The 13,131-nt window shown below is 38.2% G+C and overlaps 1 protein-coding gene and 1 long non-coding RNA gene across 2 annotated transcripts in view; one reads left to right on the plus strand and one right to left on the minus strand.

Annotated features, from left to right (window-relative positions):
• The first annotated feature begins 1,668 nt into the window (after window positions 1-1,668).
• LOC137295416 (zinc finger protein 658B-like) overlaps window positions 1,669-13,131 on the plus strand; it is a 31,716-nt gene continuing 20,253 nt past the window's right edge. The window contains exon 1 of the mRNA XM_067826782.1: window positions 1,669-1,772. The gene's annotated coding sequence lies outside the window, so the exon portion shown is untranslated. The remainder of the gene's footprint in view (window positions 1,773-13,131) is intronic.
• The window catches only part of LOC137295485 (uncharacterized), a 48,114-nt gene continuing 46,889 nt past the window's right edge, over window positions 11,907-13,131 (minus strand). The window contains exon 4 of the long non-coding RNA XR_010957582.1: window positions 11,907-12,006. This is a non-coding gene — a long non-coding RNA (uncharacterized lncRNA). The remainder of the gene's footprint in view (window positions 12,007-13,131) is intronic.

A 13,131-nucleotide genomic window follows, 5' to 3' on the forward strand; every position in this document is an offset into this window, starting at 1 on the left:
TACGCCGGACAAGTTGGTCACAACTTGTGTTTTATTGTAGCTTAGAGGCCAGACTGTGCCCATGTGTACCTTCGTTGGTTTCACATTAAGTTAAGATTAGCTATGCGCATGCGCAGAGCGTGTGAAAAGCATGTACTGGCTAATTTCCGCTTTGGTCGTACGTTTACCGATAGTGTAAACACATTCAGGGGATGTGCATACAGAAGGGGATATGCGGGAAGAACGGTGGTGGTGAGATGTGTTTGTACAAGAACTTATTGACATAAATTATACTATTTATTTCACTACTCCCTGTCTTTGGTGCATACAAGTATATAATAAAGAAAACGAAAAATCAAAGCAAACACATAGTTTTGTGTCGATTTCAACTTATTTTATACTTGTATGCACCAAGGACAGGGAGTAATGAAATAAATAGTATATTTTATGTCAATAAGTTCTTGTACAAACACATCTCACCACCACCGTTCTTCCCGCACATCCCCTTCTCACAACTAACAAAACCCACGTTTCTGATGCAGCTGCAACCAAAATAGGACATCAATAACTGAAAAGCATATGCAAATTGAAATATTTAGTGAGATATGAACAGTTGTCACTCGTAAATAATTATTATTTTATCCTTTTGTGTTGAGTGTATTTACGTTATCGGTAAACGTACGACCAAAGCGGAAATTAGCCGGTAGGTATTTTAACACGCTCTGCGCATGCGCACGGTGAGTCTTTACTTAATGTGAAACCAACGAATGGAATGGCTGTTGACAGCCTGTATGATTTAAGAAAATATATAACGTTACTATAGAAGTCTATGGGAAAACATTTGGTGTTGTGTAACCTGGTGTTGCGGCACAGGCGAACTATAGCGTAAATGGAGTTGCGCAGCATGGAGAATATGACAAGTCCTCTCATATATGCGAGCGAAGCGAGAAAAGGTTGGCAGCAAAAAATATATATATATATTTCTCATCTCAAAATAAAATATCGCCACCATCAAAGGTATACTCCAATTTCTTCACTTGGTTGTGCTCTTACATTTCCTGGCCCATATTTAATAATCACTACGTGAAATATGTTTTATTCAACTTCTAAGCGCCACTCTCGGTATTCAGTTCAGTTCTTCACCTCAAAAACCCTGCCAGCTTCCTGTTGAAAGGAGAGACGGAACATAGATAAGCAGAAATTAAAAAGAATTGCCATATTGCTTAAGTTTATCATGAACCTGTTGGAGTTTATCTGTTGTTATAGTTAGAATTTTCGTACCATTTATTCATTTATTCTTTACAAAAAAAACCAAAACAACAGTTCTGGCGAATGAAGCAGGGCAGGTAACTGTAAATATTAATAATACCTTCCTGTTCCTTCAATGAAAATTATTTGTCGAATTGAAGCGAGAAAAGTACGTTGCCAACCTTTGCTGGCTTCGCTCGCATGTAAGAAGACTAGTCATTTTCTCTATGTTGCGCAACCCATTTGCGCTACTGCTTGTCCGTGGTATCGGCAACGTGCAGGGTTACAGTAGACTGGCCCCCGGCCCCTGTTTATTTGTCAGTCTAGTTCCATGGATAGTCATCGCTGACGCCATATCACCTCCGCAACTATGAAGGCGTCACCAGGGGTGACCAGGTCGCTGAGGGGAGAGGCAGAAACCAGTCTTTTCTAAAAATAGTTACATCCGCGCGTAAAGTAGCGACGACTATCTCATGAATCTGGTCGGAAAAGATTTCACCTTCACCCCGGAGTTGAGAGGTTGTACTAAGTGATGACACTCAAACGTAAGTAAATGCAGCAGACTGAAATTAGAAGAGGGAGCATTCTGTAACATTTACTCTTGGAGTTGTGTCTGGTTGTTCATGATCGTCCGTGTCTGGATGTGTTTCCGTTCACCATTTGCACTAACGTCAGGTACCGGTCTGCCTATGTAATAGGCCGAACGGTGTAGTATATGCCTTTGAGGAAAAGATGTGGCTTCATTATGAACGCAATTTTTCATAGATTTTCCTTCTGACAGCTAAAACTGAATTTCTACCATGGTGTAACGTGTTTTCGGGGTAATAGCGCAAAGGATGATCATGAACATTATTGCCTATTCTAAGATGCTTCGGCGAAAGATCAAAGGCGCCGACAATACTTTATCAGACGATAATGTGCACTTTTTGCATTACGTCACAATGTGTTGACGTCACTGCGCCATTCCAGTCTGCCCCCTCGTAATCGAACATTTTTGCATTACGTCACAATGTAACCGACGTCACGATGGATGTCAGCTGCCATCGCCTCGTACAGCCTCCCACAGTAAACTGCTTTGTCGCATCCCGTTTCTTGGTTTGTAGTTGCACCACACAGCCAACCTCATTGTGGAAACATTACATTTATGTTTTCAGACAGATAAAATGTCTCATAATTCGACTCAAAATCTTACAAAGACACGGTAATGTTGGCAATGTTTACATTCCCACAATGCAGTCATGGAATGTCGCATGACTTGTCAGCTTCCTCTGAATGTACTGATCTAAACTTTCGTTGGTAGTAGAAATGAGGCGGTCATATTGCCTTGTATGGTTTAAGAGAATCATGGATGTAATTAAAATGATCTAGAGAAGATAATTAACCCGAACACAAACCATCACCAAACTGTTCATTATTTGTTTTTCTAGTAACCTTTGTCTTAATGCAGGGGGCTCTTAGAAAAGAAATACAGTTCGCTGTACCACCATGTATAGTGTAATAAAGCACACTTTCACCCTGAACTATTATAACGTTAGCGCAATGCAATGCAACATACATTTCGTGTCTTGTCCACAAGCACGAGCGCTAGAAGTAGCAAGTCCACACCATTTTTTATATCAAAAGGTCAGATTTTTACAACTATTTTTCCAAGGTTTGTTGACACATCAGCATTGCAACAAACTTTACCTGATTAAGTTCCGTCCATCCGTTCTTGATCAGCAAGGTGATGAAGTGTCCACATTTCCATTTTTGTTAGTTCATATGAATAAACTCGTATTCCAGCCGAGGCCTACATCGAGTTTAAACGGCGAGTGCATTTTCTTTGACGCACCTTTCCGCAAGAAATTTGAGCGGAACAGCTTAAGGCAAAATCAACACTGAAAACACAACCTATCGACTGCTATTTTTGCAGGTTTTGCAACAAACATTCATCGTAAAAGTGAGACACTTACCTCCAGCAAAATACACTCATTTTATTTCTGACAAATCTTGAAACATATATTCCCCCCTTGACTGCCGGCCATTGTGGATATGTAAATGAGAGGTTGCTTAAAAAACGGAATCCATGAAAACGGACTATGACGCTCTGCAGTAGGCGGGAGGGGAAACGTACCGTTAGTAGTGTATATCATTGTTTGTGGACGGTACATTTCAGGTTCCGAGATGTCATGAGACCTACAATGTCATTTCTAGATGTTTTTGGTGTGGGATAGGTGTGCAGAGTGTTCTTATTTTCCAAATGGGAAAGGTTTTTTTTTCAGACACGACATTATCATGGTGTCACATGTCTCATGCTACTACCTTGATAAAGACTGAAGTTCCGATAACGTTTGAAGCCAAGGGATTAAGTCAGTGGTGAAAATCAGGGTACGAATTCCAATTTGTAAAGTCCATTTCTGGTGTCGCCCAATTCGATAGTCCTGAAATATCGCTGAACACCGGGGAGTAAAACTGAACTCTATCACTCGCTCACCCACTTCTAATACGTAAGGTACACACATGTGTTATTGGTGACGGTACACACACGTTATTGGTGACCTGTTAGAATGTGTGCCATTTACACGTGTTTGACACATATTTTCAGAAAGCTATTCAAAAACTGCCAAAGTTTCTAATATGCGACATTTTATGAAGACTTCTGTCACTTGTATCATTTCAGTTGACTTTATTAAATATTTGGTGGACCTCCTGCCCTAACGTCTATAATGTCCCTCTTCTCTAGCTAGCCCAAAGTTAAGTGTAAATGTATGACCCTTCCTCCGTCAAACTGTGATGCGTTTAATTAGTTATTATGTTTATATAGTTATATGTATGGATATGAATCTAAGAATGTGGAGTTATGCGTAATTAGTGCTCAAATGATTCTCGGTACTTGATATTATGTTTATAGAGCTATATGTATGGATGTGAACGTGTGATGTTTACGTCGTTTCGTGAAACTGTAGGTGTGGTCTTTAGGAGACATGTTGCATTTACCATGTCCCCATTTTGAAAATGAGTGTTTGTTTTAGCAGTCCGTATACCTGTTCTAGTCGATAGGCTGGATTTTTGCCTTAAACCGCTGTACATCTCTGTACAGCGCACAGTGCGTCAAAGAAAATTCATTCGCCAGCTAGACATCGAGCACACCTTGGTATAGTGCGAAGTTGTCTTGTTATGTGCTGGACTACATTTTTGTTAAAAAAACATCACACTTCTTCCTTTTAAATGCAAAACTATATTAAGCAAATGTTGTTGAACCACAAATATATTCATCTTTTTTTTCTACTAGCACAGTTATTTACAGAGAAAAAATTATTCATCTGGAGTTAAACTTCTTATTCGAACATCCAAGAACTTCGATTCAAAGTATGTCGATCAGGTCAACATGCCTGTAAGAAGAAAGGAACAGATTCTTAAAGATCACATATACTCTAGTAGGGTACAAATACAAAATCACTTGCTGACATCGCTATAAATGAAACCCCGCCATTAAAACTACTCATTTCGACTTTTAATTAACTTAAATCTACCTTTTTGTCAACTGTACAATTCTCAGCCGCAAACAAAAGTTCAACCAATCAGGGCGGCACGTCTCTGTGACGTAATTGTAGGTATAGAAATGAGGGTCTGTGCAGTATTCATCTACATTTCAGGGGTTAAACTATTTCGTTTACAGGTTTGTACAAACCTGTAATCGAGATAGCTGTTGTGAAAAATGAAAGCTATATGTTCTCACAATCTACTATGACTTAGTTTTGTCTCCTGCTTTGCCTAGTTTTCGAGTTACAACCCTTTTCTTCGTAGAAGATTCTGTCAAAATCACTTGGTGTTGTAATCCGTGTTAGGTGGTATAAACGTACTCGTTATTTGTCATCATTCACTTGCTGCTCAGTTAATGAATTTATACCACTAATTATACCTGTTATGATTAGTGGTATAATTAGTGGTAACGCCACTTAGATTACCCGACAAAGGCCCCCATTTGGAATTTCTGTGTCTGGATCGATCAAAGGAATAACCGATAACACGCTGATTGATTAATTAGTTTTATGCGGATTTAAATGGGGGATTTGTCAAAAGGTAGTGTTTATGTACGTACATTTACTAATCTATACTGAATACACTCTGTCTTGTCTGTGTCTTTGTAAAAACAACACCCTTCTTTCAAAGGATTAACCGCCAATACATTGATTGATTGCTCATTATTGGCTAACCAAATTACTTTTTTAAAAGAATGACACACATTATGCAATTAGTTGCCAGGTGTGCTATCTAGGGTGACCAGTGAGACTATACTGCAATGTGAAAAACCTGAAACGATACATTTCGTATAATAGATTGTTGAAAAACACATCACTTGGGAAATCTGCAGATGAATTATATATCGCTCGTTTTTGTGGATATTGATGGATACATTCCTCGAACAAGGTAATAGCCTGACATTGCTTCTATAGCTTTAATTTTAATATTTGCATTTTGTTTTTGTTAAGTTGTCGTAGCTTTCAACAGAATCATTGTTTTCGTCGTGAAGTTGTAATGATACAGACGACATACACTAGGGCGTGCGCGCAAATTATGATTCATATAGGGAAACTATAAAATGTCTAGATATTACATTCCTGTTATACATTGGCAGATCGCTTCTTTCTGTTAACTTTCAAAATCCATACAAGTATGATTTTAAAGTAATTAGGATCATGAGACCAAATATAAAGACGTGTATTGACAAGTGTCTACATACTGGTGAGTGAACGTTTACAAACCAAGTAAATTTAGAAGGGGAAGAAATTTATTGCGCAGTATTTTCACTTCGACCCTGACCTCGCTTATGTTACGTTACAAGTTATGTCCTTTTGGCCATGATTCAAATACATATTTAACTACTAGTAGAAAGTAGTTTCGATTTTCTAACTTGATGAAAACAAATCATAATCTCATTAATTCAAATGGACTTTAGTCCGTGACTTCTCGATTTTCAAAAATGGCGGTGCCCTGAGAATGAATGCTATTTAAGTTTGTTTTCGTTCACTTACAAAGTCAAAATTACTTTCTACTTGTAGTAAATATATGTATTTTATTGATGGACAATAGGATTTTGCATGACATTGCTTATAATATGACAATTTCACTCTTGGAAGCGAGGTGGAGGGCAATATAATATTACTAGCAATATTAATGTCACTTCGACCCCCACCTTGCTTCCGTGGAAGAAGTCGATATGTTACAAGTTATGTCATGCAAAATCCTTTTGGTCATGATTCAAATACACACTTAACTACTGGTAAAAAGTAGTTTGGATTTTCTAACTTGATGAAAACAAACCATAATCGCAATAATTCTAACTGACTTTTAGCCTGTGACTTCACCATTTTCAAAAATGGCGGAACCCTGTCTGAAGATAAATGCTATTTAAGTTTCTTTTCACTGACTTACAAAATCAAAATTACTTTTCACTGGTAGTAAAATGTGTATTTTATTGATGGACATTAGGATTTTACATGACATTGCTTATAACATAACAATTTCACTCTTGGAAGCGAGGCGCTGGTCGATATAATATTATTTATGATAATATTGGCACTTGGACCACAACCTCGCATCCGAGGAAGAAAGCGTTAAATTCATGCAAAGTCCTTTTGGTCAGCAATGTGTAGTAAGCAGTCTTTATTTTATAAACTCGATGACACTTGAACTCCATTTTCTATCCTGGAAGCGTGGTAGGGAGCGAACCATCTGATTTAGTATATACCACAGGCTTCTACAATGCTTCGCACACACAAACAACCAATTTAAGCACAAACTACAGGGTCCAGTGGAAATCTGTGCATAGTGACACCATCACCCGACCCCAAGGAGCAATTGACGGCAACACAACAATTCGGCATGTCTATGGTGACGTTGAGAAATCAGCAAAATGATGAACTTGCTACACATTTTATATACAACTAACTGGACATCGTTCCTTCTATTGCGTCACTTCCGGTTCTCTGGCGACAGTGTTACGTAACTGTGTCTGTTGTTTCGTTTGCGGGCGAGAGAGAAGCAGACAGCTTTTTAGCAACTTTTAAGCGCTTGGTATGAATTAACCAATTAACCACAAGTTTTTTTTAAAAAAATGGTGTTCCGTTTATGACCAGCAAGAAGTCTTTCATATGCAGTGATAAAATGAGTACCAAAAAATTGAGTTTAGTTGTTCTTTAAACATCATGAATGATGTTCAATGTCAATATTGGCAAAAATGGCATCTTCACACCAAGTTATTGAGACGCATTTAAAGAGGCACTGATTTGGAGTAATTTCCGTGGACTGGTGGTTTCTTTTGTTATTGTTTATCTCCTGTGAGTACCCGGATGATATCCCAGAATTTGTGACTGGTTCATGATCTGTGCTGCGCCTCCTATATGTGCAATTTATAGTTTCTGTGTAGACTGATCAACAAAGATGAAGTCATTTTACTTCGTTATTATGAAAACAGATCAAACACCTTGAAGTTTACTCATCTGCCATTGGTATAAATAAAACGTTAGGACTGAAAAATAACGAAGTCAGTGTAGGTCTTTATATTTTGTCTTATAAACCTAATCTGTTCCTTGTCACATTTGTATGCATTTTGAAAGTTAATAAAAAAAACCCCACACGGTCTGCTTATACTTACAGAGAATTTCTAACATGATTTTAATATCTAAACATTGTATAGATTGCCAATGTGAATCATATTTCACACACACCCTATTCGCGACCTAGTGCATGTTTTCTGTAATACAGATTCTGTTGAATGCTACGAGAAATAAATTAAAACAAAATGCAAATGATCAATTTAAGACAGACGAAAGTTATAGCAACAATGTCAGGCTATTACCTCGTTCAGGAATGTATCCATCAATATCCACATAAAAGAACGATATTCCATTCATCTGCAGCTGATAAATAATCCTGCTCTGTGTCTTGTGTCTTTCAACAGTCTAATATGCGAAAAAGTGACACATCGTTTGAGAAATTTTCACACTGGTGTATACATAATCTCATTGGTCACCCAGGACAGCACACCTGGCAACTAACTGTATGATGTCTGCCATTAGTTAGCCAATAATGAGCAACAATCAATCAATCAGGGCAGTGGCAGTTAATTCTTTGTAGAAAGGATGTTGTTTTTACACTCGTACTTTATGAGAGGGTGTATTCAGTATAGATTACGTAAATCTACACTCATAAACACTATCTCTTTGATTAATTAATTCCACAGTGGATTTGTCAATCAGTGTGTTATCGGTTAATCCTTTGGTCAATGTTTGTTTTTGTAACTCAGCTGATAAACCCTCTTGCATCACTTACATGCACATATTACATAACATTCAATACATTTGCCACTACAGACCTTAATTTATAATTTTGAGTATTTACTCCAGACAGGAGAAATGCCAAATGGGAACCTGTCGAGTGATTTTAGTGGTGTTACCACTATTTATACCCGTTATAAATTCATTAACTGACCATCAAGTAAATGATGACAAATAAGACATGTAGAATTATACCATCAAACGCGAGTTGCAGCAAGGATGATGTAATCTCTGTGTCGCATGCAGCCTGAAAACACTTATGGGCCGAAACTGTTTTTAGGATACCAACAGAACTTCGTTGTTACACAAGAAATGCACATGGGTATTTGCTGTGTACTTGGGTAAATGGGTATAATCAGTTTTTTTACACGTAAGAACATTTTCATATTTCTCTACCAATGGCAAAGTCGTCGTTATTAGTTTACGAATTCAGATAAATCAACTGTGTGTGTTTTATTATCATAGATAATAGACCAGGGTAGCTACCAAAATTTACGCATAATGTTTGTTATGACAGCTGGGCCAACACTCAAAACTATCTAGATATAAAGCTTTGCAATCTTTCAGACTTGTATGAAACAAATTGCTTGCTGTGTGCCTGTAGACATCATATTTTCACATCACATGACATGACTAAATATTGAGATAGAAATAGGATCAAATTGGATCAGTTGCTGTACCATCCAGGCCTCGGGATGAAAAAACTACACTGCTGGGATATTTTGTAACAATGAGATAAGGAATACCATGGATATTTTTAAATAACGGCATGTGGCATCCGTCCGCCTCACTTTTTAGGGTGAAGAAATTCTGCTAATGTGGACAGGAGCCCAGACCCTTTATCCATCACGGTCACGGGAGCGGGTGCTGACCAATTTGCTGCTTGGTTTCGTAATTGACCGTTAGTGAGAAACGTTATTCGCTCTGCATCAGTGCCCCTTTAAGTTAGAGAGTCAAGATTGTGAACTGCTACCTTTGTTTTGCATCAGTTAAGATGAACTTAAGCTTGTAAGATCTAATCTTCAACCTGTATCACCATTGTTCAAGATTTAATGTAGACAATGCTTTAAAACCAAAGACATCATATTTCAAACCTGATACTGAATTTTTTCATTGAAACTAATGAAATGGCAGTTAGTATCATATATGGTTAATAAAACAGAACAAATCTGAACACAGGTTAGTATGTTAAAATCATCAAACATAACATGACCTTAAGTGTGCACTTTGCAGAAGTTATCAGATAAACATACCACACTCATTATGGTTTAATCCTACCATTTACAGCAACACATAAACAAATTATGTAAGGAAAACTACTTTTAATTCAATATATTCATTATTATGACAAGAAACAAATCTGTATCAAGGAACAAACAAAATCTCACAAAATATTTGTGTAAACATGGAATAAAGAAACAATCATCCAATTAGTAATAATCAAGCAGATCATAACAATGCAGATCACGGTCATGCAGATCATAGTGATGCAGATCACGGTCATGTAGATCACAGTCATGCTGATTCATGATTTATGATTGGTTGACAATCTGTGTTGAACTCCAGGCAGAAGCTGCAACTGTCTGTAAGTGATAAGAATGTTCATGTACTGGTATGTAATTCATGATGAACAATCACTCCAAACTTACCAAAAATTTTCAAGTCTATATATAAACAGTGTCATCACTTCATAATGCAGCAGTGATGGGAATGATACCTCAGCTGCTATGATCTCCAGGCCACCTCTCTCATAATCACTACAGAGTTCATACTCATACAGGTTTGGATCACAATCATACTAAATGTTGTACCATGATGAGAGGCCAGGTACACATGAGAGCACAGTTCCAGCATACACTCTATCATCAAATGTATGGAGGACTGTCTTTCCAACTAGTAGTGGAGACCCATGTTGTACCTGTTGTTTGGTTGGCTCGCTAAATGATGCATGAACAAGCTTCACAACCTTTTTCTTCAGTTCTGCCCCAGTTGGATTCTTCTTTCCTTCCTTGAAGACAAAAACCTTGTAATGATGTGTCTGTTCTAGAACTTTCTTTCTAAACAATAACTGAGTCCTCAGACCTTCCTTTTTATCTGTGTCAGATCTGATTTCAGACAGTTTGGCTTCAACTTGTATGTTAGATTGCCATTAGCCATAGTAGAGGATTTCTGTTGTCAACCTCTCTTTGTATTGGCATTTCCGGTCATGTCGCTTTTTCAAAGCAAGTCTTTTCTGTTGTAGAGCAATTTTTGTTTTCAAAGCTATGTCTCAGAGCCTTTTGTGTAATTTTCTCCGCAGCGTAGGGCCTCATCACTTGCAGTCCATGACAAGAGAGTCTCTCTCCTTTGGATGGGAATTAAGCCATTCTCTTGTTTTGTTGAAGGAATACAGTGCTGTGGCTGAAAACAAGTTATTCTTCAAAACACTTTTCTCTCTTATGTCCAGTGATTTCCTCTTTACAGTCTTTTTCATTTGACAGTTCTCTTTGGATTGAAGAGGTTCTTTTTCAAGTTGAAGTTTTTTGCTCTTCACATTGCTAAGGCTTCCTTCCAGGCGTCCAACTTTATGTTTGGTTAAACAACCAGTTCGTCTCAATTCTTTAATTTTCACTTTCTTTCCCTCTACTCTCCTTGTTTATGAATTGTTTTTCTTTGAGTTCATCTTCCAGTTTGACAACTGTCAAAAGTTCTACATCTTCAGAGAAAGATCTTTTAGGGACTGTACTTAGTGTTAAAGTGGGAAGTTCGAAGATGTCATTCTTGATGTTGACTTTTGCATGGCCCCGAAGTTTCTTGCCAGTACCTACGATATAATTTTCATGAAAGTGCGTCCTGCTGCACATGATCAGTGTTTAATCCAACCAGTGCACATATCCAGTTGTGCAAAATATGTCTCTGTACACCATGTGTAGTTTGTAATTCAATCGAATCGAGTATCTGAATGATACTGCCTGGCAATTTGGGTACATCATTTGTAAGGAAATGTTCAACTGATAGTCCAAACTTGTTCATAAATTCACACACGATGGAAACTGTTCACACAGTTGAATTCCTGAGCACGGAATCGAAGTCATATATGTTATCAACAAATGGTAAGTCCCCAGTAATCAAAGTCTGTGTGGCAACATCGGCAGTAGTTATGGATGAACTGAATTTTTTCATCTTGAACAAAGTCACTACCTATGTGAAAGTAGGCTGCTGCCTTGGAAAATACATCATACTCAGGTGAAGATGAAGCCTGTTCTCCATGATGAATTGTTGGGTCACTGACTACATTGAAAGCAGTAAGTTGGTGGGATGACTGAGACTGATTAGTCGGCACTTCAGGGTTTGGATTAGTGTCGATAACTACATACTCACTGTTGCATTCCTAGCTGTCACTGTCAGTGGCTGCAACCAGAACTGGTGGTTGGGTTAAGTCATTATCATCAGACAATTCCTCAAACAGTAGTCTCAGCCGCTGAAAACAAGATATTTAAACATTGTGAAATCACATTTACGCACAATGTTGAATGAATATGGACATAATCATAACATATTGCAAATTGGGATTGCTGGCCATAGTTGTTTGTGCAATGCTGGTCACAAAGGCTGTTTCTCATGGGAATATCCTGAAAATAGATTGTGTATCATAGTTGGAAACATTCTCTTCCCACAGAGGTTACTTGTCATATCTTCCTACCTAATCTCTGTTCTAATACGACCCTTTCATGGTGCGAGTGTTCAAGACTTGTGATTGGAGGCAATCAGATTAAGTTGTGCAATCAGCGACCTTGTTTCAAAAGTGATCGTTCGCAAGATCTCGATAATTACCTCTTCCCGAGCGTGATCCTCAAATGTTTCTTCTAGACAGAACTCAGTCATGTCGTATTTGTTTCTCCACACTGCTTGCATTTGTCAAGTTGAATCTAGATCGATGTAATACGTGTTCTGATTGGACAGAAAAAACGGGAGATAAATCTGCTGCCATTTTTTGCTGCTAGGGGATTTTATGAGAACCGCGAAATATGGCTGTATTAGAACAGAGGTTCGTAGGAAGATATGACAAGTAACCTCTGTGGGAAGAGAATGAGTTGGAAAAGGAGTCGGCATTAACTGACGCAATATTCTTATTTAATTTTTCAAAAGGGAATAACCACACCTTTATCCAAATGCATCATTCACTTTAACCTTAGTCATTGAGTACGGTAGGTATTTTGTGATGTTGTATTAAGGAATGTGAAAAAATACTAGGGGTAGTTATAATGAAACCCATGACAGGCAAGTTGAGCCGATGGAAGTAGATCACTTCCGGCCCCGTCCATGTTGCCATAATTGCGGCCGAGTAGGCCACAGGACACGTGAATGTCGAAGCCGCCCACAGCAACGGGTTAATGCAGTGTCTGGGGGCAATACAGACGCGTCAGCAGAAAGGCTTTGCTGGGTATGCGGGAAACCAGGCCACTTCAAATGAAACTGTCCTACACGTCGTCACCAATCATCTCGGTTAAACTGAAACCTCTTCCTCATGAAGAAGCCCATGAGGAAGAGCTAGACTGTTTAACAACCTATTCTATTAATCTAGCTGGCAGGCCTAACTCTTGTA

Source organism: Haliotis asinina, chromosome 1 (assembly GCF_037392515.1).
Source record: "Haliotis asinina isolate JCU_RB_2024 chromosome 1, JCU_Hal_asi_v2, whole genome shotgun sequence".
NCBI lineage: Eukaryota > Metazoa > Mollusca > Gastropoda > Lepetellida > Haliotidae > Haliotis > Haliotis asinina.